The 25,881-nt window shown below is 44.4% G+C and overlaps 1 long non-coding RNA gene across 1 annotated transcript; it reads left to right on the top strand.

Annotated features, from left to right (window-relative positions):
• The first annotated feature begins 200 nt into the window (after positions 1–200).
• On the top strand, positions 201–25,132 carry LOC144285482 (uncharacterized). The gene is made up of 3 exons (XR_013353732.1): positions 201–806; positions 23,285–23,451; positions 24,853–25,132. It is a non-coding gene; the product is annotated as an uncharacterized LOC144285482 (long non-coding RNA).
• The last annotated feature ends 749 nt before the right edge of the window (positions 25,133–25,881 follow it).

A 25,881-nucleotide genomic window follows, 5' to 3' on the forward strand; every position in this document is an offset into this window, starting at 1 on the left:
GCCCCCTGAACCCTCGAGCCCACCCGAAGAAACCTGCACCCCCTCCTCCATCAGGGGTCCTCCCGCCCAGCAGCTTTGGCGTTGGCACGAGGTCTTCGCTCGGATCTCCGGGAAGGCACTAGTTTCCCCTTTTTTAAATGCCACACTTTCTTTTTTCTTTTTTTTTTTTTTTTTAATGCCACACTTTCCAGTAAGTACCTTAAGGGAGCCACAGACCCCCTGCTACGCTGCCCACGTGCCCAACTTGGTCCCCGGGGGAAGCCCCTTCCTCTTCCCTTGGTTGCCAAGGCGACCCCTGGGACTCGCAGGGCCGCCCTGGGGGCTTCTCAGCTGCAGGTCTGCGGCCCTGCCTGGCCCGACCCCCGAGGACTCTGCCTCCCTCTTGGCCACTCTGGGGGCTTCGATCCAGGATGACCACGTCGCCCTAACGGTCCGCGACAGACAAGAGGAACTCAGTGCAGTGAGCGCCCTTGAGTCAGGCGCCGAGCTGCTACCTGCGTCCGCCCTGCCCCGGGGGTCCCCTTCCCCAGCGTCCCGGGACCACCGCCTGGAAGCTCTAAGCCCGGGGGAAGGGCCGGCTGCGTTAGGGCCGCTCACTGGGCGAGGGGCTGGTTCCCCTAAATAGTCAGCTCCAGTCTTCACAACAGCCTTGTGGGTTTTCCAGCCCACCCCTCCTCTCACAAAGAGGAAAGGGTACAGAGCTTGCAACTGGTGGAGCGAAGGTTCGCATCCAGGCTGAATAACTCCAGACGCATGGGGCATGGTCCCGCTCTAGGATGGCGCCTTCAGACATAAGGCAGCAGATCGTGAGTTCCTGGTTCACTTCTGAAATTAGTCGTTTATTCCCCTCCCTCCCTCTTTTCCTTTTACAGTTTTCTATTCTCAAATGCCATCCGTTCCTTCCTCCACTTTAGCTCTTAAAGATTCCTGAGATGTCTCCCCACCCTTTAATCGCTCCAGTAACTGGCCCCAGGTCCCAGCCGAGCAGGGAGCAAAGAGACCAAGAACTGCTTCTTTCAGAGTTATGTTATGCATAAAGGCAATTTCTCTCTTTTGCCTCATGCCCTGAGATTGTTGAAAACAAAGAACACACACACACACACACACACACACACAAATGAAAATCCAAACCACCATTATGAATTCAAAGTCTTTTGCACCCAGACACCAACACTCATTTATAAACATCCCCAGGAGCAAAGCTCTGCTAGACAGGCCGGGCCTCTGTGGTGTTTATGCACCTTGTTTCCTATGAACCCTCTCCAAAGAACAGTTGTTATCAAGATCTTCCTTGGAATGAGCAGCCAGTTCAAAAGCTCTGAGCAGAAGACTATAAATAAAACAAAGTTATTTGGTGGAGGGCAAAGCTGGCTGCTTTTCAAAGGAGGTTGTAGCCACCCTGGCCACAAAAATGTCTGGGTGCCTGCTGGGTGGTGTGTGTATGTGTGTGTGTTGGAGGGGGAGACTGGAAGTGGGCTCAGGGGTTAGGTATCTGTCCAGGTGGCCTCTAAGACTGCAGGGTGGTCTGGAGAGAGCATTGAACTAGGATTTAGGAGTCTGGCTTCTAATGCTAGCTGCACCACCACTGTCTAGCAGAGCAATTTAAAGCAATGATTCGAAAATTGCCTGCTTCATTTTCCTCCTCAATAAAATTGCTATAGAGGTTGAGGAGGAGCTCACATCATAAGAGAGAGTATGATGTGGGAGCTAAGACCCCTGGATCTGGAGCCATACTGCCTGGGTTTGAATCTCAGCTCTACCTCTTACTAAATGTATGCCCTTGGGTAAGTTAGTCACTCTCTCTGTGCTTCAGTTTCTCTGTCTGTAAAACAGAAATCATGGTCATAGAACTTACCAAGTTGGGGGATCCCTGGGTGGCTCAGCAGTTTAGCACCTGCCTTTGGCCCAGGGCGCGATCCTGGAGGAGGGTCCCTCCTCCTGTGTCTCTGCCTCTCTCTCTCTATATATATATATATGTGTGTGTGTGTGTGTGTGTCTATCATGAATAAATAAATAAATAAATCTTAAAAAAAAAAAGAACTTACCAAGTTGACCTGAGAATCCAATGAGTACATGACACTTATAAGGTATAAACAGCTCATAGAAGGCACGTAAAAAATTACCAGCAACGATTATATGCACAACTCAACACAGTGTTGCTTTTATTATTAATAATAATAATCTTCATAATAAATAGTCCTTCCTTGGATTCAGGAGAACTGAGCTTCCAACCCAGAATGTAATTGTTTATGTTCTGAGTCAGAGTTTAGTTCAGATAGGGACGCCTCGGTGGCTCAGTGGTTGGATGCCTGCTTTCCGCCCAGGGTGTGATCCTGGAGTCCCGGGATCAAGTCCCACATTGGGCTCCCTGCATGGAGCCTGTTTCTCCCTCTGCCTGTGTCTCTGTCTCTGTGTGTGTGTGTCTCTCATGAATAAATAAAAATAAAATCTTAAAAAAAAAAAAGTTTAGTTCAGTTGTAAATGATAGGAGACTGAAATAACAGTGACTGAAGAAAGAGTTTCTCTTTCACATAAGGCCTGGAGATGAACATTCCAGAGCTGGTATGGCAGTTCTGTAAAGCATACCCTAAGATTTGAAGGCATAGAAACAGGACAGGGCGGTTGATTTGGCTTTGTGGTAGTGTTTATTCTGCATTAGCTTGTATACCTGTCTTCTGTTTCTGATTGACTTTTTGAGGTTGGTGGCCCAGAATTCTATCTTATTGTGCCAATAAGCTTCTATTCTCCCAATGAGCTTCTACCTCGTGGTCTAGAAGAGCTGCTTAAACTCTAGCCATCTAACCTGCAACCCAGCCAGCAGGAAGAAAAAAGGTCATGCCCCATCCCAACCCCTAATCTTTAAGTACACTGCCCTGGAGTTCCTCACACCACTTCCATTGACATTTATATAGAATGTAACTTAGTATAACCTAGTTATACAACCACATTTCATTAGGAAATACAGCCCCTTTTTTTCAGACAATCATGTGCACAGCTGAAGAAAGGGAGAAAAGATATTCCAAGACAACCGGCAATCTCAGCCAAGCCATGCTTGGCTATATGACCTTGGGCAAGTCACACTATATTTCTCTGGGCCTTAGCCTCTCTATATTCCAAAGAATCAGGCTAGATGAGCTCTCTTCAAATCCCTTTTCAGGGGCACCTGGGTGGCTCGGTAGGTTAAGCATCTGACTGGCTGGGGTCATGATCTTAGGGTCCTGGGATAGAGCCCCCATCAGGCTCCCAGCTCAGTGGGGAGCCTGCTTCTCCCTCTCCCTTTGCCCCTCCTCTGTGCTCTCTCTCTCTTTCAAAAAAATAAATAAAATCTTTTTAAGCCATTTTGAGTTCTAAAATTCTATAATTCAGTTTTATAATCCTAAGTGAATCTGATGTTACTCAAATAAAAGGAGGCCTCTCCACCAAGTACATGGCATAATTGATTGTTGGAATTGAAACCTTCCAGTGATGAGGAGGGGTTTAGGAACTTTGTCTTCCGGACTGTTGTCAAAACAGGCTAAGCATACCTAGCAGATAAATAGTCCAACAGTGTGTGATACCACCCGTGTAGACACTTTGATGCTCCTGTTTCCAAGCTTGCCCTCAGTCTCTTGGGTTTTTCTGCTTAGGATTCTGAAAGCTGTTTGGGTTTTTCTGCTTAGGATTCTGAAAGCTGTGAGCAAAGGATAACAACCCCAAAGATTTCTAATACTTCATTAACAATACAGTATGAAACAGCTGGACCATCGGGCCAGTGGTATGTTATTCCTGGTACACTTAGTCGTGATTATATATTTTTTAAAAAACTGAAATGGGACACCTGGGTGGCTCAGTGGTTGAGCATCTGTCTTTGGCTCAGGTAATGATCCCAGGGTCCTAGGGTCAAGTCCCACATCGGGTTCCCTATGGAAAGCCTGCTTCTCCCTCTGCCTATGTCTCTGCCACTCTTTCTGTGTCTCTCGCGAATAAAGAAATAAAACTATAAATAAATAAATAACATAAAATTCACATGACATAACATTTATCATTTTAACATGTACAAATCAATTATTGTTAATATAGTTACAAAGTTGGATGACTCTTACCACTACCTAACTTTGTAATGCTTCATCATCCCAAAAGGAAACTCTGCACCCATTAGCATTCACTCACCTTCCCTGCCCTTATCTCAGCTCCTAGCAACCATGATCTTTCTGTCTCTATGCATTGACCTATTCTGGATATTTCGTATAAGAGGAATAAGTTTATCTGTGCCATACCACCTCATCAGTGCATCATTCTTTTTGATTGCCATATAACATTCCATTGTGTGGATAAACCACATTTTGTTGTTGATGGACATTTGGGTTGTTTCCACTTTTTGCCTATTATAAATAATGCTGCTATGAACATTTGTATACAAGTTTTTGTGCGGACATATGTTTATAATTCTCTCTGGCGTTGTAGCTATATTTTTCAGAAAGAATCCACAGCTCATGGGGAATCCCGGGGTGGCTCAGCGGTTTACCTCCTTCCTTCGGCTCAGGGCATGATGCTGGAGTCCCAGGATCAAGTCCGGCATCAGGCTCCCTGAATGGAGCCTGCTTCTCCCTCTGCCTGTCTGTGTCTCTGTGTCTCTGTCTCTCTGTCTCTCTCTCTCTCTCTCTGTCTCTCATGAATAAATAAATAAAATCTTAAAAAAAAAAAAAGAATTCACAGCTCATTAATAGGGGCACTGCCCCTCTCACCCAAAAAAAGGAGGAGTTATGTAATGAAATAATTTTGAGATATGCAGAATCATACCAAGTTAGACAGGCTTTGTTTTGCTTTGTTTTTTTTCCTGAACATCTCATGGACATTCATGTAGCAAAGTGCATTGTGGATCTCCTTGGAGGAGAATGCAGCCCTTCCCGTTAGTTAAGAAAACAGACACTGGAATCAAGCAGATCCCAAGTACTGGTTGAGTAACTTAGAGAAAGTTACTTAAACTCTCTGAGCCTTAGTTTTCTCGTTTTTATTAAGGGGATGATAATACCCACCTCATGAAAATGAAGGGAAATAAAGAATATAGATTCCTGCTATATACATTTGGTATTCAATAAATGAAAATATTACTGTGCTAAATTATCAGATTGATAAAGATAGAAACCACATCAGGCTTGTCCATACCTAGACTTCAACATTTAGTACAGAGCCTGGTATGCATGCAGTGACCAATAAATAACCTCAAAACCCTCATTTTGAGGCTCATTTCCTAGAAATAATAAGCGGCAAAACATGGCTGGCTCAGTTGATGGAGCATGTGGCTCTTGAACTTGAGTTGTGAGTTTGAGCCACACGTTTGGTATAGAGATTACTTAAAAATAAAAATCTTAAAAAAAAAATCTTTAAAAATAAATAAACAAAATCTTAAAAAATATAAGCCACAGAACGAGATTTGGGAAATGCTTTCTTCCTTAAATTTGAACTTAGTGTATTAAATGAATACATTTCTTTACCTTCCATTTTTTATATTTTTAAAAATTGTGATAAAATACACATAACATAAAATTTACCACTTTTGCCATGCTTAGGTATACATTCAGTGGCATTAAATAAATTCAGAATGTTTTTCTACCATCACCACCATACAACCCCAGAACTGTGTTCAAAATCTTTCCAAACTAAAACTCTGTATCCATTAAGCAATAACTCCCCATTTTTCCCTACTCCAGCCCCTGGCAACCACCATTCTACTTGCTGTCTTTATGAATTTGAATTTGACAACTCTGGGAACCTCATATATGTGGAATCATAAAGTATCCTTTTAGGACTGGGCTTACTTCATTTATCATAATGTCCTCAAGGTTCATCCATATTTTGTTTTTCTTTTTTTTTTTAAAGATTTTATTTATTTATGCATGAGAGACACAGAGAGAGGCAGAGACACAGGCAGAGGGAGAAGCAGGCTCCATTCAGGGAGCCCAACGTGGGACTCGATCCGGAGACTCCAGGATCATGCTCTGGGCTGAAGGCGGCCCTAAACCGCTGAGCCATGGGGGCTGCCCTGTTTTGTTTTTCTCAAGTATTTCATGCCTAACGTGAGGTTGGAACTCAAAACCATAAGATCAAGAGTCCCATGCTCTACTGACTGAGCCAGCCAGGTGCCCCAAGGTTCATCCTTGTTGAAGTATGTGTCAAAACCTCCTTCCCTTCCACTGTATGTATACACATTTTATTTATCTGTTCATCTGTCCACAGACATTTGGGTTGCTTCCACCTTTTTGGTTACTGTGAATAATACTGCTATGAACGTGGGTATATAAATATCTCTTGAGTCCCTGCTTTCAGTTCTTTGGGGTATGTACCCAGAAATAGAATTGCCAGATCATAGGGTAGTTTTATTTTTAATTTTTTAAGGAACCTCTATACTGTTTGCCACAGTGGCTGTGCTCTTTTCCCTTCCCACCAGCAGAAAAGGAGAGTTCTAATTTCTCCACATCCTCACCAATGCTTGCTGTTTCTTTTTTTTTATATTTTATTTATTTATGCATAAGAGATACAGAGAGAGAGGCCGAGACACAAGCAGGCTCCATGCAGGAAACCCGACGTGGGACTCGATCCCAGGACTCCAGGATCATGCCCTGGACCGAAGGTGGCACCAAACCGCTGAGCCACCTGGGCTGCCCGCATAAAAATTTTAAATTTTGATGTAATCCAATTTATCTATTTTTCCTTTGGTTGCATGTATTTTTGGTGTCATATCCAAGAAATTATTTGCCAAAGTCAATGTCACAAAATTTTCTCCCATACTTTTTTCTGTGTTTTATAGTTTCAGTTCTTATACCTAGCTAGGTCTTTGATCCATTCTGAGTTAATTTTTTTGTATCATGTAAGGTAAAGGTCTTTACCTTTTTTTTTTTTTTTTAGAAAATTTGTTTTTTGAGAGAGAGAGCAAGCATAAATGTGAGTGGAGTGGGGAGAGGGGACAGAGGAAGAGGGAGAAAATCTTAAGCAGGCTCCATGCCCAGTGTGGAGCCTGATGAGGGATTTGATCTCATGATCCTGAGATCATGACCTGAGCTGAAATCAAGAGTCGGACACTTAACCCATTGAGCCACCCAGGTGTCCCAAGGTGTTTATCTTCTGAGGGCTAAAAGTGCTTGAGACCTTCCTGTCATGTGATTAGGAACCCCAGCCAGGATGCTCACCTGCTCTCTGATTGTATGGTACATTATTTTATTATTATTTAATAATACTACATTATAAATACTTAATGGTTTATATTTTTCCAACTGCTCAGTAATCAGGGAAAACCAATGTCCTTGCTTGCTGATACACGGCTAGCCTAAGTGACTTCCCCAAGATCAAACAGCTAGAAGGTGGAGGACTCCGCTCAGTTGCCCTAGCTCCCACTTGTGGGTTTCTTAGTTCTCTGATATCTTGCTATGGTTTTCCTTCATTGATTTATTCATAAAATCATCAAATATTATTTATATTAGTGATATTAATAACTTTATATTGTTAAAAATTTTAAGGAATAAATAGCACACATAATCTCTTGGTAGTCCTTTCCTAGCTCTACATGGATTTGAAATGATGTACTTCAGTCTTTTTTTGTCAAAGCTAAGAGCATAGGCTCTAGAGCCAGAATGCTTGGCTGTGTGTGTGAACTTGGGTGAATTATTAACTTTTCTCAGACTGAATTTCCTCATCTGTAAAATGGGTACCTTCTTTATAGGGTCATTGTGAGAACTGAATGTGTTAATACATGTGAAGTACATAGAATAGCCTTGAATTTAGTAATGGCTCAATGTGTGCTGTTATATAGCTGTCTTCTTTAAAAAAAATATTTTATTTATTCATTTGAGACAGATACAGAGAAAGAGAGCGAGAGAGAGCATGATGAGCAGGGGGAGAGGCAGTGGGAGAGGAAGAAGCAGATTCCTGCTGAGCCAAGAGCCCTATGTGGGGCTCAATCCCAGAACTCAGAGATCATGACCTGAGCTGAAGGCAGATGCTTAACCATCTGAGCCACCCAGGTGCCCCTATAGTTGTCTTCTTAACAACAAACAACCAATACAAGACAAATTCTAAGAAAAGCCAAAGAGAATTGATGATTTAAGGCTTTGGTTCCTATAATTAGCTTTGTGCATCAGCACCACCTGTGATGCTTGTTTATAATATGGACTCCAGAGTTCTGGTCCAAGAAATTCTCATTCAAAAGCAAGATCAGAGGCTCTGTGTTTTAACAAGTTCCACAAGTGATGCAGATCCACAACCAGGTAGGGAACTACTGATTTAAGCCTTACCCAGATACCAATAAGAATTGAATTCCCATTAGTACCTACAGAGCCTCAGCAGGCCACCTACTCTTCTCCCAAGACTCACCAGCCTCCAGCGCTGAATCCTGCATTCCACCTGCTGGCTTCCTAAGACAGACAGTTCACTTGGCTGAGCCTTGTTAGTACTTGGAGACCCAAGGGAGGTGTCATCAACAAACCATTCACTCACGTACCAAATTCCTCCTATATACCAGATCCTGTACTGAGGACTGTTTCTTGCTTCCAGCTAAGACCCATCCCTCTCCCCACCCCTGCAGGGTACATTCAGCAAACATTCCTAGTGAGCTTACCGTGTGCTTGGTCCCCATGCCTGTGCTAAGGATATGACTATAAATGAGACAGTCAGTAGATCAGACACAGTACAGAGTCCGGCCTGGTGTGATCCCCTCAGCCACATTGCTGACTCCTGATATCTCATGCTGGACACCTGCAGAAGGACCCCTAAGTTCTTGAACTTGCCTCTGAGACCCTTGCCTGGCCTAACATTCTTCCTCTCTGCAACTCAAGGATTTGATACATGCATTGTCTTTCCAGCCCTGACCTTGGTGCTTCTCAAGCCAGGTTGGGTTTTAATTCTACTTGTCAGGACTTCTGGGACCCCTTGTCCTAGGGCTGCTCCCATTTCTACCTGATTGACCCAGTCCTCTAGGCAAGACTCAGGCCTAAATTCCAGAGGTGCAGCCATGTTCCTCTCTTCCATGTTGAAGATGGTGACCGTGTACTTCCACCCTGCTGGAAGTGAGCTAGAGAGTTTGTAGAACTCTACCCCACTGTACTCTTGGACTCTCTTGCCAGTTTTCCTTTATTTTACACTCCCCCCCATTCATTTATATATATATATAAATGAATATATAAAATATTCATTTTATATATATATTACTATATATATTACATATTATTTTTCCCTATTTATTTCAACTATCCTTTCTCCTAAAATAATGCCTCACCTAATCATTTTAGTGTTTTGGTTGTGAGCAGAAAATCAGTTGAATTCTCAAGTTTCAGTGCCAGCATACCTCCCATTTCACAAATCAGGGCACACAATATGAGTGACAGTGATGACCTGCCTGGCATCTGAATGGAGCTTAGGACCCCAGTTCTCTAACCTCTCAGCCCGAGGAGAGTTTTTGCTGATCAGAGCAGCCATGACATTGAAGAGGAGATCCCCTGACCCAGTTCAATGGTGGTGGTGGTGTTAATTGTAGGTAGCTTTCTGAGGATCTCAAAGGAGATTCTACCTCCTAAAAACAATGACTCTCCTATGAGCTCTGCTTCCAGAAGTGAAAGTCCAATCTCTTTAGGAACGATAGAGGCAAAAAAAAAGAAAGAAAAAAAAAGAAAGAAAAGAAATGATACAGGCAGTATCATACAGTGGTTAGGGCACATGTTGCCCAGGGTTGTATCTGGGCCCTACTAGAGCAAATTACTTAACTTTAACTTAGTTTCCTTATCCGGAGAATGAAAACACTGTACATACTTTCTCCATGGTGTGGTGATGAGGATAAAATTATTATATCCATAAACAGTGAGGACCCAATGACAATAAATGTTTGATAAATGAATAATTATCATAGGGACAGGGGATCCCTGGGTGGCTCAGCAGTTTGGTGCCTGCCTTTGGCCCAGGGCACGATCCTGGAGTCCCGGGATTGAGCCCCATGTCAGGCTCCCTGCATGGAGCCAGCTTCTCCCTCTGCCTGTGTCTCTGCCTCTCTCTCTCTCTCTCTCTCTCTCTCTGTCTATCATGAATAAATAAATAAAATCTTTAAAAAATTATCATAGGGACAGTTGTTGACCACTGACTACATTATCCCCAATCTTTACAACACCCCAGAAAGGCAGGTACTATGAATACACATTTTCCAAGAGGAAGGTAATTTGCCCACAGTCACCAAGCCAAAAGCAATGAAAGCTGATAGTAGAGATAAAGGGTTGTCTGATTCTCAAGCTGCCTCTTCTTCCAAGACACCCCATTCTCTCATCTTCTCTCTCTCTCTCTCTCAGCTCAGCTAAAAATATCCAGAACAGCATCTTCATCAGCTAATATGCATACATTATTTTTTTGCCTTTTGAACATAATTAGTTCATTCAAAGAAAAGGCTCCCACCTCCATGAAGGAAAGTAGCTGAACCTTTCTTCAGTGAAAACTCTTTAGAATTCAGAAAAGGGAGCTGCCTGTTGAAACCCCTCCACTTCCAGGCTTATGTCCTTAGCTGGATGGCAGCATAGCAGAGCAGAAAACAAACTCCTTTCATCCACATGCTCTCACCACATTTGAACTAGGTGACTTCGGGCAAGTCCCTTCTCATTTCCCAAGAGCCAGTCTCCTGGGCTATTAGAGCTCCTAGAAATGCTTGCCTTACAGAGTTCTGGTAAAGATTAAATGAGATAAGCCACGGAGCCTGACAGGTAACATGTGGCCCCTCAAAAGTTGGGAGCTTCCATGCCATTGGCTGTATATACGGGGTAAATCACTGACATTTGCAGGAGGGGTAGGATAGCCTAGTGATTAAGTGAACAGGTTTTGCAGCCAGGCAGGTGATGGATCAGACCCCAGCATGTACCATGCTCTGATTCTCTAACAGTTTCTTTCTCTCCCCAAGCCTCGGTTTTCCTGGAGTAAAAAAGATATAATACATATAAAGAGCTCAATAATGAACGGTGGCTGCATTCACAGCAAGCCTCCCCAACTAGATCATCTCTCTAATAGCAGTGGGAGTAATTGATTTCTGCCTCTAAGGCAACGCACACACGGACACCACAGAGTGTTCATCCTGGGGCGGAGCACGTGTGCTCCGGGCGGCTAAAGCCAAACTGTCTGCCCCGACTTCTCCTGCTGGTAATGTGGCTGATGACAGCTTAATGGACTCTTTATCCTTGAATGCTAAGGAGAAAATAACTCATGGCATTATAACATATGAATGTAATATGGAGGGGTTTTTTTTCTTGAGCAATGTAGAGAGAAATTCAGAAACATATGTGGACTTGAGTCTGCATGAACCTCCCTCTTCCTGGCCCTATCTGTACGGGGGAAAGATTTAGCCATTGCAATCACCCAAATCATTCATGTTTGTAAAATATAGCCAAATCCATATGTGTGTGTGTGTGTGTGTGTGTGTTTTCCTGAATGATCTGAGGCTAACAGAACAGAATATAGAGTCAGTTTATAAAGACAGGACTGTGAAAGCCCCTAAGTTATTGATTTTCCAGGGGCAAGCCAGTTCCTCTTGGAATAGATGGGTAAAGGTACACATTCATGCATGCACACACACACACACACGCACGCACACACACATACTCTTTGTTGTCATGGGGAAGCTGGTCCAAGATCCACCTGCACAAATTTCAGAAAGCCATGCCGTCCTGACTAGACAGATGGGGGGGCCCCCACTGTGGGAAGTTAAAACTTTCTTTAGCCTCAGTCCGAGGGAGGAGGTAGTTGGTGGCAGCCACAGACACCTCCATTAGACTGAGGGATGGGCAGGCAGGGATGAGGCAAAGAGAATTATGTGAGAGAGTGGGGAGATCAGAGACCCGAAGAGTCAGGGTGACCTGGGGTCAAATCCACCACCCTGACTTTGGGCAAGTCTCTTCCTCATGTTGGAGCCTCAGTTTCCTAGCTGTGAAATGGGTTTCATAGCAGCCACCCTATGCAGTGCTTGAGAACAAATAATAAGACAGATAAAGACCTGGCATGAGGCACAGCGCCGGGCTCAGAGTAGTGCTGGGTACAAGGTGGCTCTTCTCCCTCAGAAGGAAATCCAGGCAAGGCAGGAGGTGTACAGAGTCCCAGCTACTATGCAGCACAGGCAACGTCCTTTCCAGCCACCCAAAGCTTTGCCGAAAAGGAAGTGTGTGGAAGCACGGCTCTCCATCTGGCTAATGTTCACTTGTGTTTCCTACTGGAGAGCATCGCTTTTTTCACCTCACCTGGTTTGTTTACCCAAACAAGCTGCTCATTAACAACACGAATTGCATTTTTTGCAATTCTGTTGACAGCACAAATGTCTGCAGTCAGCTTGGGAGTTTGGTGGGAACTGTCGCCGGATCCCACCCAGCACAGCTTCTGAGGAAAGAAATCAAGGCCACACTGGGGTCTGGAGTGGGGGGCGAGGGAGCCTCGCTGGGGCCCAGTGTCAAGTCCAGCCCAAATTCTCCAGCCCCTGAGTGGAGGCGGCCCTGAGCCTCCTGGGAGAAATGAGGCACTTTCCAGAAAATGAGAGGACAGAGTTTTCAAGTAAGGGGGGAGGAGCCAGACATGAAAGAGTGGATGCAACCCCAGGCAGAGGTACAGATCTGGCAGCGGGGAGGCCGGGCCTCCAGCAGAGAGACCCTCAGGGCCTTCCCTTGTGGACTCAGCAAAGCCCACAGCTCAGCTGCCTTCGGCACCTCTGGCATCAAGAAGCGGATGAGAAAAATAAAAAATAATTATCTCTCTTTTTGGTTTGGCCGGAAAAGGGCTGAGTTCAACCTGGTTTGCCAAAGCACTACTTTCTCATCTCTGCTGCTCAAGCAGGAAGAAAGACAAGGTTTATAATGTGTGCGTTCATTTATTTCAAATTATTGCCTTCAGAATCCTTTCTTTTCTGTTCATTTCTTCATTCAATAAGGTTCTGTTGAGGCTTCGCTGATTGCTATGCAATTGCCAAGGGATGTGGAGGTAAGAAAACACACAGCTCCTGCCCTCTTGGACTTGCAGACTAGTGGAGGGTGATATTGAATTACATGACAAATAATGGCAAATCATGACAAGTTGGAAGAGGGAAAAGTCCAGGATATTAAGGAAACAGGGGACCTGACCTTCTGCAGGAGCCATCAGTGGCATCTTCCTGAAAAGGTGAGCTGACGCTCCAGTTAATAGAAGTTATCCAGCCAAAGAGTGGCAAGGGGCAATGGACCTATGTGTTTGGTTTCAGATTTCACCAAGACCCCAAAGAAAATTTTGAATTCCTCTTCTGTCTAAGGGAAAGCTTGTACAGAACCTGGGGAGTAGATGGTTCCTGCCTTACTCTTTGAGGCAAACTCTAGAAAGCAAGGACCCAGTCAACCCCATGGTATCTGTCCTATAGTCCACATACATACATATTTGTTCATTGAAAAAGAAACTAGCAGGGCCTGGGGTATGGATTGGTGATTCCTTGCAGGGAACAGCATGTGCAAAGGCTCAGTATGTGCCCCTCACCCTGCTTCTCCTCTCTTGTGAATGTTAATGATAAATCAATAAATAATACTATTTAACATGTATCTGGTGTGTGTGTGTGTATGTGTGTGTGTATGTATATATGTATAAAATCAGAATTCAAACTCTCAACATCTCAATAAGATTAGGGCACCATCTTCACAGCTAGGGAAATCCCAAATTCAGGGTTCTTCCATTATTCCATGATGATAAGTCACAATTCAGTCAGCCCCACTCCCCACCTTGCAAACCAGGTTCTTAAAACAGGTTTTTTTTTTTTTTTAAAGATTTATTTATTTATTTATTCAGAGAGAGCGAAAGAGAGGCAGAGACACAGACAGAGAGAGAAGCAGGCTCCATGCAGGGAGCCCAACGTGGGACTCGATCCGGGTCTCCAGGATCACACCCTGGGCTGCAGGCAGAGGTAAACCGCTGCGCCACCAGGGCTGCCCTTAAAACAGTTCTTAATTCAAGAATGGATGAGGCCAGTCATCAGACCAGACCCCTGTGCCCAGACGTAGAATAGAAAATACTGGGTCTTTTCCCTCTTTGCTAGGGGATCAAGCATTCCTCACTGTGACCTCTACTTTCCCTACCCCCTAACAAACGATGGATTCATTTTGTGTGGCCTCCTGATCCAAACTAAAGTCAAGAGGGATAAGATAATAACAGCGGAGATATATTGAGAGCTTACCCTGTAACAGGCACTGTTCTGTGTTAACTTGTATTAACTCTTTTAATCCTCCTAGTGGATGACAGCACCCATCATACCTCCCCCAGCCCACATTACTGCTCAACTCTTTCTGGTGGTGGGTCAACAATTATCAACACCTGTGCACCAGCTGATGCATGTACCTTGTTTCCTTTAATCCCCACATGAATCACTAGGTGGGTAGTGGTTCGTCTCTCCCTGTAGAGAGGAGAAAAGGGAGGCTCAGAAAGAGAAACGACCTGGGGCACCTATGTGGCTCAGTGGTTGAGCATCTGCCTTCGGCTCAGGTCATGATCCCGGGGTTCTGGGATCGAGTCCCCCATAACTCGATGCTTCTCCCTCTGCCTATGTTTCTGCCTCTCTGTGTCTCCATGAATAAATAAATAAAATCTTTTTGAAAGAGAAATGACTCATCCGAGGATCCCAGGCTAAAGATCTTGAACCCTGGGCTGCTGGATTCCAACAGGAGCTCACCCCATCTCCCAAGTCAGGCAGCATTCTAGTGCAGAGAGCACAGAATCTATAAAAAAAAAAAAAAAAAAAAAAAAAAAACTCAGTCCCTTCTTTCTAGACCCCCTTTTGCCATTCTACTGTCTCCTGCAATTCTCACCCAGGTGATATATCCACCGTGGTATTATTGCCCTTCACACAGTTGGGAAATGCTAAGAAAATGTGGGAGAAAGCATCCAGCCTAAACTTCAATCTCCTCACTTGAAAATGGAAATAAAAATCTGTAAATCCTTGGATTATTTAGCAGATTAAACAAGATCATGTCTTAAATACTGATCACACAGAGGCATTTGAGAAATCCTTTGCTCCTTCTCCCAGCTTGTTCTTCCCTGTCATTTAGACAGTCCTGGTTGGTACCAGTCCATCCAGCTCCTCTGGGCACCCATTCTCACCATCAGCCAAGGCAGGACATCCCTTGAGGGCAGAAACATTGCCCTCTGTTCCAGTTTCCTCTGGGCATTGTAAGGTGTTATGTACACCTACGGCCCCATACAAATAATCACTAATAGTGGTTATAAACCACTAAGCTTTCATTTGCCGCCAAGCACAACGCATTCTGACATGTCTCCCTAGAAAGGCAAGCCCGTGGCTGCACAGACGTGGGAAGTCATTTTCCAAATGGGCATTTTCTTTGGAAGAACCAATTTAGCCTCATTTCCATCAGGCTGCATTCCTGAGGTCTCTAAGTACAGAAATTCCAACTGGCTGGGTGTATTCTGGGCTCAAGTGAGGCTGGTGTTTAAGAGAAAGAAAATCATCAACTCCAAGAGGCACACATTGGCTTCAGTGCACCATACAGGTGGGGAAACTGTATGAAAGAGCAAAGCAGGGGATCCCTCGGTGGCTCAGTGGTTTAGCGCCTGCCTTCGGCCCAGGGCGCGATCCTGGAGTCCCAGGATCGAGTCCTGCGTCGGGCTCCCTGCATGGAGCCTGCTTCTCCCTCCTCCTGTGTCTCTGCCCCCCCCCATGTCTATGTCTATCATAAATAATAAATAAAATTTTTTTTAAAAAAAAGAGCAAAGCAACAATAACAATCAGCCTAGCTCCTGTTTACTGGAAAGGATGGTAGAGACAGTTCCAGAAAAGTTTCCTCCAACGGGAGGCAACCAATCACCAGGTAAAGCAACATAAATGATTCTAAACATTCTTAAGACTGGTAGTGAAAATTTTTCAGCCTTTTCGGAAAGTAGTTTGATGTATGTCAAAAGATTTTTAAAAGTTAATGTTCTTTGATATAATGTTTTCTCCTCTCAGAATCTGACATTAACACTCAATGCTATAGACAAAATAAATGCACAAAAATGGTCACTGAAGCAGTTCTTTATTTTATGTCTTAAATTTTTTATTGAACGCCTACTATATGCCAGTCAGTGCATGACATTGTCCTAAGGTCATTAGGACATTGTCCTAATTGTCCTAAGGTCAATTAGACCTCGGGATGCCCAGGGTCATTCTGTCCTCTTCCTTCCTCACAAAGTTTATGTGGCAGACTAGAGGGAGTCTGGGAATTGAAAAAACCTGGATTTTTTATTCATTTTTTCATTCATGCATTCATTCACTTGTTTGCTTATTCATTCCACAAATATTTATGAAAAGTCCTTCTATGTAGACATAGAATTACCATTCGACCTAGCAATTCTACTCCTAGGTATGTAACCAAACTAATTGAAAACAGGTATTTAGGCAAATACTTGGGTGTGGTCTTACAGCATTATTCATAATAGCCAAAATGTGGGAAGCAATGAAAATATCCATCATCTGGCAAATGTATAAATATTTTATGTATCCATACAATGGCATATTACTCAGCCATAAAAAGGAATGGAGTACTGACACGCGCTGCAACATGAGGACCTTGAAAACGTTGTACTAAGTAAAAGAAGCCAGTCACAAAAGGCCACATCTTTTATGAAATGCCCGGAAGAGGCAAAGTCCATAGAGACAGAAAGTAGATTGGCGTTTACCAAGGGCTGAAAGGAGGAGGGAATGGGGACCAACTATTTAGTGGGTATGGGGTACCCTTTTGGGGTGATAAAAATGTCTTGGAACTAGATAAAGGTGAAGGTCACATAATATTATAAATGTACTAAATGCCACCAGATGGTACATCTTAAACTGATTGATTTTATGTTATGTGAATTTCACCTCAAAAAAATAAAAACCCTGGGGTGCCTGGGTGGCTCAATCCATTAGGCGACTGCCTTTGGCTCAGGTCATAAACCTGGGGTCCTGGGACCAAGCTCTGCATCAGGCTTCCTGCTCAGTGAGGAGTCTCCTTCTCCCTCTCTGTCTGCCTGTCATTCTACCTACTTGTTCTCTCTCTCTCTCTGTCAAATAAATAAGATATTTTTTAAAATCCTTATGTGATTTTCAGGGGCTTAGGCATTTAGGTACTTGTTCTAAGAGTAAGACAAATCTCAGCCTCCTGGAGCCTGGGGCAGGCTGTCAACAAGCAAGTAACCAAAACAAAACAAAAATGAGATGATTGCAATTTAGATATAGCTAAAGCAGGATAAGGAGATAGGAAAAACTGGATGAGAAGGGGTGTACTTTAGGTCACATGCTCAGACTTTCTGAAGAGGTGACATTTAACAGAGATTTAAATAACTTGACGGAGTAGAGGATGTGGATATCTGGAGGGGAAGAAGTTTCCAGGCAGGGGGAAGAGCAGGCACAGATGTGCTAGAACAAGGATGAGCTTGGCAAGTTCTAGTCGAGCAAGGAGGCTGGGGGTGGTGGAAGCAGAGGGAACAAAGAGAGCCTAGAAGGGGGAGTCTATGACTTGCCTGATCTGTCTTCTATGAACCAAATCCTCATTTCTTTCTGTTTGTTTGTTATTAAAGATTTTATTTATTTACTTATTTGAGAAAGAGAGAGATAGAGCACATGTTCATGCATGCACATGATGGGGGGCGGAGGGGCAGAAGGAGAGGGAGAGCGAGAATCTCCAGCAGACTCCCCACTGATCACAGAGCCAGACACCACTCGATCCCACGATCTTGAGATCATGACCTGAGCTAAAATCAAGAGTCAGACACTTAGGGGCACCTGGGTGACTCAGTGGTTGAGCATCTGTCTGCCTTTGGCTCGGGACGTGATCCCGGGACAAGCCCTGCATCGGGCTCCTCACAGGGAGCCTGCTTCTCCTTCTGCCTATGTCTCTGCTGCACCTCACCCCTGGTATGTCTCTCATGAATAAATAAATAAAAATCTTTAAAAAAAAAAAAAAGAGTTGGACGTTTAACCAGCTGATACCCAGGTGCCCAGAATCCTCCTCATTTCTTAAAAATGGGGCCAGAATTCTTACCTTGAAGATCAGCCTCAAAGGATGAGAAGAGGTCCTAAGCTTCGCTGGCCTTGAGGACAGTGCATCAGTGCACCGAAGGTTTCTCTTTCTTGTCAGGAAGTCAGTCTTTCACTGTTGTAAAGCAGTTCTTGGATTCCCGGCATGGCTGCATGTGTCCACATCACAGACCTGGACGTTGCTCACTATATCACGTAAACAGATGAGGACCCAGCAGGGACCCACACCTGCACAGTGGGGGACTCAGGTGCCTCTGGGCCTATGCTTGAGCTACCATCTCAGTGGAAAGCCAGAAGCCCACCTTGTCACCCTTGCAAGGTGAGGAGAGCATTCCCTCTGTGTGCTCAGTCAGTGAAAGTGGGTCCCCAGAGCAAGGCTGTTTGAGCCCTGAGTGTCACAGAAGTCAGTGGGGTATTTAGGTTCTTTCAATTCAAGAACAAAGCCCTTTACTCCCTGGGGCACACAAAGGGATGAGTTTCATTAGTGCCTGTGTTCACCTTCCTTGTAAAGTCTCACTCATTATGCCCAACAACTTGATGTTAGATTCTCTCAGGCTCTCGTCCTTACCTTGCAGTGTGGCTTTTGCAGGGTCTCCAGCACCCAACTCTATTTTGTCTGGGTATGTCCAAACCTCTGTGGCTTGGTGGGGTTCAATGCGTGCTGGGTATTTTCCAACTACTCCCCAGATCCACTTCCCACTCCGCCACTCTACTCTATGCCCAGGAAGCTGAGCATACAGACCATGTCCACCAGGCTCTCTAACCCTCTGGCTTCTGGTCAGGTCCAGCCAGTGGAGAACACCAGCAGAAAACTGGAGGGCAGGAGGGGAGAGGGATGGGCATGACTCTGCTGCACTGTGGTTTGACGGAGGCTGCCTCTTGTCTCCAGGGCCATAGGTCCTAATGGTGACATTTGTCTTCAGGTATGACTCTCATCAAATTCAAGTAACTTCTTCTCCTTAGCTCTTCAACACAGAGGATAGTAGTGGCTCCCTGGTGTGGCTAATCCAGAGGATCTTCACTACCCCTTAATCCTGCCCACTGTTGGAAATAGTCCCTTCACACTGAACTCTTTTTTTTTTTTTTTAAGATTTTATTTATTTTTTTTACTTTTATTTATTTTATTTTACTTATTTTTTATTTTACTTATTAATGATAGGCACACAGTGAGAGAGAGAGAGAGGCAGAGACACAGGCAGAGGGAGAAGCAGGCTCCATGCACCGGGAGCCCGACGTGGGAATCGATCCCGGGTCTCCAGGATCGCGCCCTGGGCCAAAGGCAGGCGCTAAACTGCTGTGCCACCCAGGGATCCCAGATTTTATTTATTTATTTGAGAAAGAGAGAAAGAGAGAGAGCACAAGCAAGGGGAGTGGCAGAGGGAGAGGAAGAAGCAGCCTCTCTGCCAAGCAGAAGCCCCATGCAGGACTCAATCCCAGGACATTAAGGTCATGACCTGAGCTGAAAGCAGACACTTGATCAACTGAGCCATCCAGGTGCCCTCACACTGAACTTTTGTTAAGGATTCCCTTTTGAACGTGTCCCCTCTCTTCATCCTGGCCCCTGAGTGATACAAAGTCTTTCCCCGGAGCCCCTCAGCTCCCGACCAATCAGGGGATATAAGTAAACATCAACAATTCAGGGCCTGTTCTTGGTCCAGACAAGTGCCCGTGTTACCTCTAGAATTGAAGGGTGAGCCCTTTCAGATCCAAGCTGAAGATGAAGAAAGGCTAAGATGAGGCACTTGGAAAGACATCTAAGGATGAGCTCCTTTCAAGGCAAGCAGGGCTTTGGAACAGTGGTCGGTTTGGTTATGACTGGTAGGGCTGGACTACAACAGACACTTCTGTGGGCTTCTCAGGGCCGTCACTCTGACACACAGACATCAGGCAGGGAGCATGGAAGCCCCAGATCCGGTTGCTGGAATAGATGGCAGGATGCAACCATGTTGGAAAGGCCCAAGTTAATAGTTTGATGGCTCTCAGCTTCTCTCAGGGTAAAAGAAGCAAAGGTGAGATGTTTATTTTCAAAGCAGGCAACATATTTCTTATGTTCTTACATTTCTTATGACAGTATCTCCACTTAATGGCCCCATCATGTCTAATAATGTAGGAGATAAAACGCGTTTCTTTGATCTGAGCTAGCTCCAGAAGAGTGACAGCTGGCATTCTGTACAAAAATTTAGTGCCTTGTCTAATAGTGTTGACTTCTCATTATTGGAAAGTCTCACAACCAGTAGAGGATTTTTTTTTTGACTTTATCAAACTGTTAACCATTTTTTGGCTCCCACTCCCCCTCTCCACACACACACACACACACACACACACACACACACACACACACTTCCACTTAGAACTGACTGCCTTACAAGAGTGGTGTTGAAGTTGAGCATGACTTGGCTCTGGGCCTTGACTTGCATGAGTGGCTATAGGGAACTTTACTAACCAAGAACTCCTCACCCCATATGTATCTACTCTTCCAATCTAGGGTACTTATGTCCATTTGAGTATGATGAGAATATTCAACTGGGCAGACTTTTAAAGGATGTGTGTGATTTTTTTCACCCAACCATCAGAGGTCACAGAGCACTTGTATATCAAGCTCACTCATATATAAAGCCTGGAAAATAGAAACACATCAACATTGGTCTCTGCTGGAAAGGACTCACTATCCAGTGGAGGGATGGACAATTAAGCAATTGCACTACTGTGTGGTAACAGCATTAGAATCCTGGCTCCGTTGCTTCCTCCCTAAGAGGTCTTAGAGATGTCATCTCCTCTTTCTCGGCCTCAGTTTCCCCAAAGGAAAACTGTTTCCTCAAAGGCAGTGGCTTGCCAGCCTTAGATTACATTGGAATCACTTGGAGGTAAAGCACAGGTTGTGAGCCCCAGGAGTTTCTGATTCAGTACGTCTGGGATGAAGCTTGAATTTCCGTTTCTCTTTTTTTTTTTTTTCTTTTAAGATTTATTTATCTGAGAGAGAGCAAGAGTGTGAGCATGGGAGAAGCAGAGGGAGAGGGTGGGAATCCCAAGCAGACACCATACTGAGCACAGAGGTCAACACAGGGCTCTATCCGAGGACCCTGAGATCATAACCTGAGCTGAAACTAAGAATCCAACACTCAACCGACTGAGCCACCCAGGTGCCCCAAATTTGCTTTTCTAGCAAGCTCACAGGGAGTTCTGATGCGGTTAAGAGACCACATTTTGAGAGCTATTCTCATGGCCTGATGGGGCCAATTCTGTGAGCTCAGGCATATGAAAAGCCCCGTGCAGTGCTCAGTAAATTCTCTGTAGAAACTAGAGAGTTGGGGATCCCTGGATGGCTCAGTGGTTTGGTGCCTGCCTTCAGCCCGGGACATGATCCTGGAGTCCCAGGATCAAGTCCCACATCGGGCTCCCTGCATGGAGCCTGCTTCTCTCTCGGCCTCTCTCTCTGTGTGTCTCATGAATAAATACATAAATAAAAATATTTAAAAAAAGAAACCAGAGAGCTACATAGGCCTGTGTGAGCACAGGTGGGGTGTCTTTCCAGAGGTCATCTGGCAACTGAGACCAGAAGGAAGAAGTAAACAGCAGAGCTCATCTGGGGATTAGGCAGCCCTCTCCTCTGCTGAGGAAAGCCATTCAGCATTTCCCACTGGCTTTTTACTGTGACCCGCTGGAAGACATTTCTTTAACACTGCAACCCTGAGCACACACATGTGTATGTCTTATAGCAGAAACATTGAATGAGGCTTTCCCTGTTCTATGTGATGCACTCTAACTTCTGTTTTATTTGACATTAAAAACACTGATTGTACAATATTAGATAGCTTAAATAGATTTTGTAATAGATTACAGGTAAATCAGATTTAGAGAGGTGTTTACATCAGAATTGGGGCTGCAGGAGAAAGGAGGCTGGGAAGTTCCCTTACAATAACTAACCTGGGAGGTGCTTATTATGGGTCAGGTTCTAAAATTGAGCTAAATTGTTCATGAATAGATTAAAACACACTCATACATATATTCGTGTTTGTGAATCTATGTGCATTTTGACCCAATCCTCACATCAGCTCTCTGAAGTAGATAATATCACCGCCATCTTCATCCCCCATTCTACAGATAAGGTTAAGTGACCTGTCCAGAGTCAGACAATCAGTAGGTAGCAGACCTCAGATTCAAACCTAAGAAGCCAGCCCCAGGTTTACAGCCACTATGGCTAATGGATAACAATTCACAGACTAGAAATATCTCGCCCTGGGCCCCTAGCCATGCCCCACCAACTGGGTCAACAAACATTTAAAGACTTCCTAAGTGCCAGCCAGAGTCCTACAAGTTGGCACAGATAGTTTGATTAACTTATTTCATCTTTTCTTGAGTTTCTAGTAGGTGCCATACTTTGTGCCAGGTACTGGAATACATGCAAATTAACTGATTCACTTGCTCATACACTCCAAAGGGAATCACTGTTATCTGCTCTTCGCCCAGTTCTATGCTACAGCAGCCACACCTAGGCTCAACATCAGAGCGTAGGGGTCCAGGGAGGATTGGGGACCCTCCCTTGGTTTTCCACGCACTGAATGGCTGATCCATCAGATTCCTTCTCTTTCCTTGAAGAAACAGAATGCCAGGACCCTCTTCTTGTTTCTTCCTCCCCGGGAGTTTAGACACATAAAATGCCAGGCAAGCAGAGATGATTTACAGTAGGTATTAATCAGGTTAAATTTGCAGTAGGTGGTTTGATTACAGTCACTCCATTGTGTGCTCTGGGCAGCAGGAGCCACTAAGCAACACCTGTTAAATGAATTCTGTGGTCCTGTCTTTGGCCCTCATCCTGCTGAGGTCCTGCGTCTAACCAGGGTGCTCTGCAACAGGCTTTGCTGACAGGGAGTGAGCAGTCTGGCCCTTTGGGGATCCCCTCTGCTAGTGGCTAAGCCAGAGCTTACCTCTACGCCTTTACATGACTCCCAAGGTACTCTGTCTCTCCAGCCTGAGTCTCTTCCTCACTGCACAGATTACCTGGACTTTGGCTGTGTTCCGAATAGATCATGCTGAGTTAGTATTCTAAAGCTGTAAAGCTGGTTCTCTATGCTTTAGTCTTTTTTCTCCCTCCGAGCTTCTTATTCTCTGTGTGCTGATCTGATTCGAAACATGGGATTCCTTTCCGATAATTTCTTTATAAATGGTAAAGACTTGGGCTTTGAGTGAGAAAGACCTGGGGTGGAATTCTAACTCCACCCCCTACTGGTTCTGTGACCTTAGCCAGTGACCTAATTACCTGACCCTCTGTTTCCTCAACAGAAAATGAGAATAAAAGAACACATGTAAGGATTCGCAGAGATTAAGGGGACATGGCTAAATGCAATGTCATGTCCTGGACCAAACTGTGGGACAGCAAAAGGACATTAGGAGGAAAACTGATGAAATCTAAATAAAGAAAAAAAAAAAAAGAAATCTGAATAAAGCCTGTAAGTTACTTACCAGCGTCATACTAATATTAACTTATTTTGACAAATGTACTATGGTTATGGAAGGCGTTAACATTAGGGGAAAGCCCTGTGAAGGCGATACAGAAGCACTTGGTACTATCCTTGCAATTTTTCTGTAAATCTAAAATTGTTTAAAGGCAGGTAAAAAGTTAAAAGGCGGGATCCCTGGGTGGAGCAGCGGTTTGGCACCTGCCTTTGGCCCAGGGCACGATCCTGGAGACCCGGGATCGAATCCCACGTCAGGCTCCCGGTGCATGGAGCCTGCTTCTCCCTCTGCCTGTGTCTCTGCCTCTCTCTCTCTCTCTCTCTCTCTCTGTGACTATCATAAATAAATAAAAACTTAAAAAAAAAAAGTTAAAAGGCAAGACAGATAAAGCCCTGAGGACAGTACCTGGACTCAGTAAGTTCATGAAAAATATTAGTTGTTATCCCCACGATAACTATCTCATTTATTCCTCACGGCAACTCTATGAGGTAGGTACAATTATCAGCCCCCATTGTGGTATTTGGAAACCCAGAGAAGGGAAATCCTTACCCAAGGTCACACAGCAAGGAAATGGCAGAGTCCAAATTCAAGTGCAGCCAGAGTGTAGCCCTAACATCTGTGCTCTTACCCTCTCTGCCTCCTACTCCACAGTGCTATCATCACGATAGTAAATGATGATAAATAATAATGAGTGGGGAAGAGTAGGTGTAAAACAAGCACAGGTTTTACACCCAAGAAGACTTAAGTTCAAGAGCCACCTCTCCTAGACAAGTCGTTTAATTTCTCTGAGCCTCAGATCCTTCATCATTAACATGGAAATGAACTTTCAGGTATAACTGAGAGGGTAGTACAAGGATTAAGACATAGGAGGAGCTCTGTTCACATCAGCTCTTGGAACAAGAAAATACTTGACCACCTGGTTTGGACAACTGCCTCACTATAGGAGCACATCAGGGGAAGGAGCAGGGGCTCTTACCTGGCTGTCAACTCTGACTCCGCTATTTACCCATTGTGCAGCCTGGAGCAAGCTGCTTTCACATCTCTGAGTGTCAGCTTGCTCAAGTATTAACTGAAGATAACAATCCCTGCTTCAGAGGATCATTGAGGGCATTAAGGAATACATCCAAAACCCCAAGGATGCCTGGGGGGCTCAGTGGCTGGGCGTCTCCCTTTGGCTCAGGGTATGATCCCAGGGTCCTGGGATCAAGTCCTGCATCAGGCTCCCTGCAAGAAGCCTGCTTCTCCCTCTGTCCCTGCCTCTGTGTGTCTCTCATGAATAAATAATCTTAAAAACAATATATCAAAAACCCTGGGCACAATGCCTGGCACATGATAAGTGCTCAATGAATAGTAGATACCATTTGACAAATATTTCTCATTCTCTCCCCTTCCAGGCACAATAGGCTCACCTTGGCCCCCTGGTGATGAGGTGGGCCATTGACATGTTCTGGCCGATAAACTGTGGACAAAAAGTGACACGTGTCACTTCCAGGCCGGAACAGTTAGTTAACTGCAGGAGACCCTCCAAATCCTTTTTTCCCTTTGGACACAATAGTCATAAACAAGATGGTGGCTACCACCTTATACTGAGTTTCTTTGTGGCCACAATGAACAGCATCCCCATATTGACCCACAATGAACATGGAGCATGAGTGAGAAATAAACATTTGTTGTGTTAAGCCACTGAGTTTTAGAGTTGTTTATTGTTGTAGCAAAACTTAGCTTATTCTGACCTGTATAGTTGCTATATTAAATTACTATTATAATTTTTACTTCCTACAATTTTTAAAAGGAAGTAAAAAAATAGCATTTGTAGTAATTTACAAAACATGTCATTATCCCAACAAGCTGTGATTTACCTCCATTTTACATACTCAGATGTGGAAGTCAAGGACACTTGTCCAAGGTCACACAGCTGGAAAGTAACTGAGTCTGGACTTGAACCTGGCTTCAAATCTTCAAATCTGTCTCTTTATAGCCTTGTTTCCACCCACAAACTATGCCATTCAAGGTGAATTTGGGTCCAGAAACTTGGATCCTTGAGAAGTTTCTGGAAGATGATGACAAGGCTGAATTTTACTTTGTTCTCTTTCCATCTCGGCCTTTCACATCTTGCTTTGCTATTTCATAATTTTAATATCTGAAACCTCACACCAACCATGTAAGTGATGTGAATATTTTCAGAAAACATGTGCTGGGCATATGATTCTGGCTGAAGCTCTAGTGCTTTGTAACATCCCTATTTTTCAACCAGACAGTTACTTCTCTGCTCTGCAACTCCATTGGATGCTGTGTCTTCAGCGTGAGTTTATTCTAGAGTTTCATCCAAGCTCCAGCCTCTAATTCTTTCCATGGTTCCAATTAAGTTATTTACCTCCTGAACTTCATCTGTGGAGTGGGATCATGAAACCTACCTCCCCTCC

Source organism: Canis aureus, chromosome 16 (assembly GCF_053574225.1).
Source record: "Canis aureus isolate CA01 chromosome 16, VMU_Caureus_v.1.0, whole genome shotgun sequence".
Classification (NCBI taxonomy): Eukaryota; Metazoa; Chordata; class Mammalia; order Carnivora; family Canidae; genus Canis; species Canis aureus.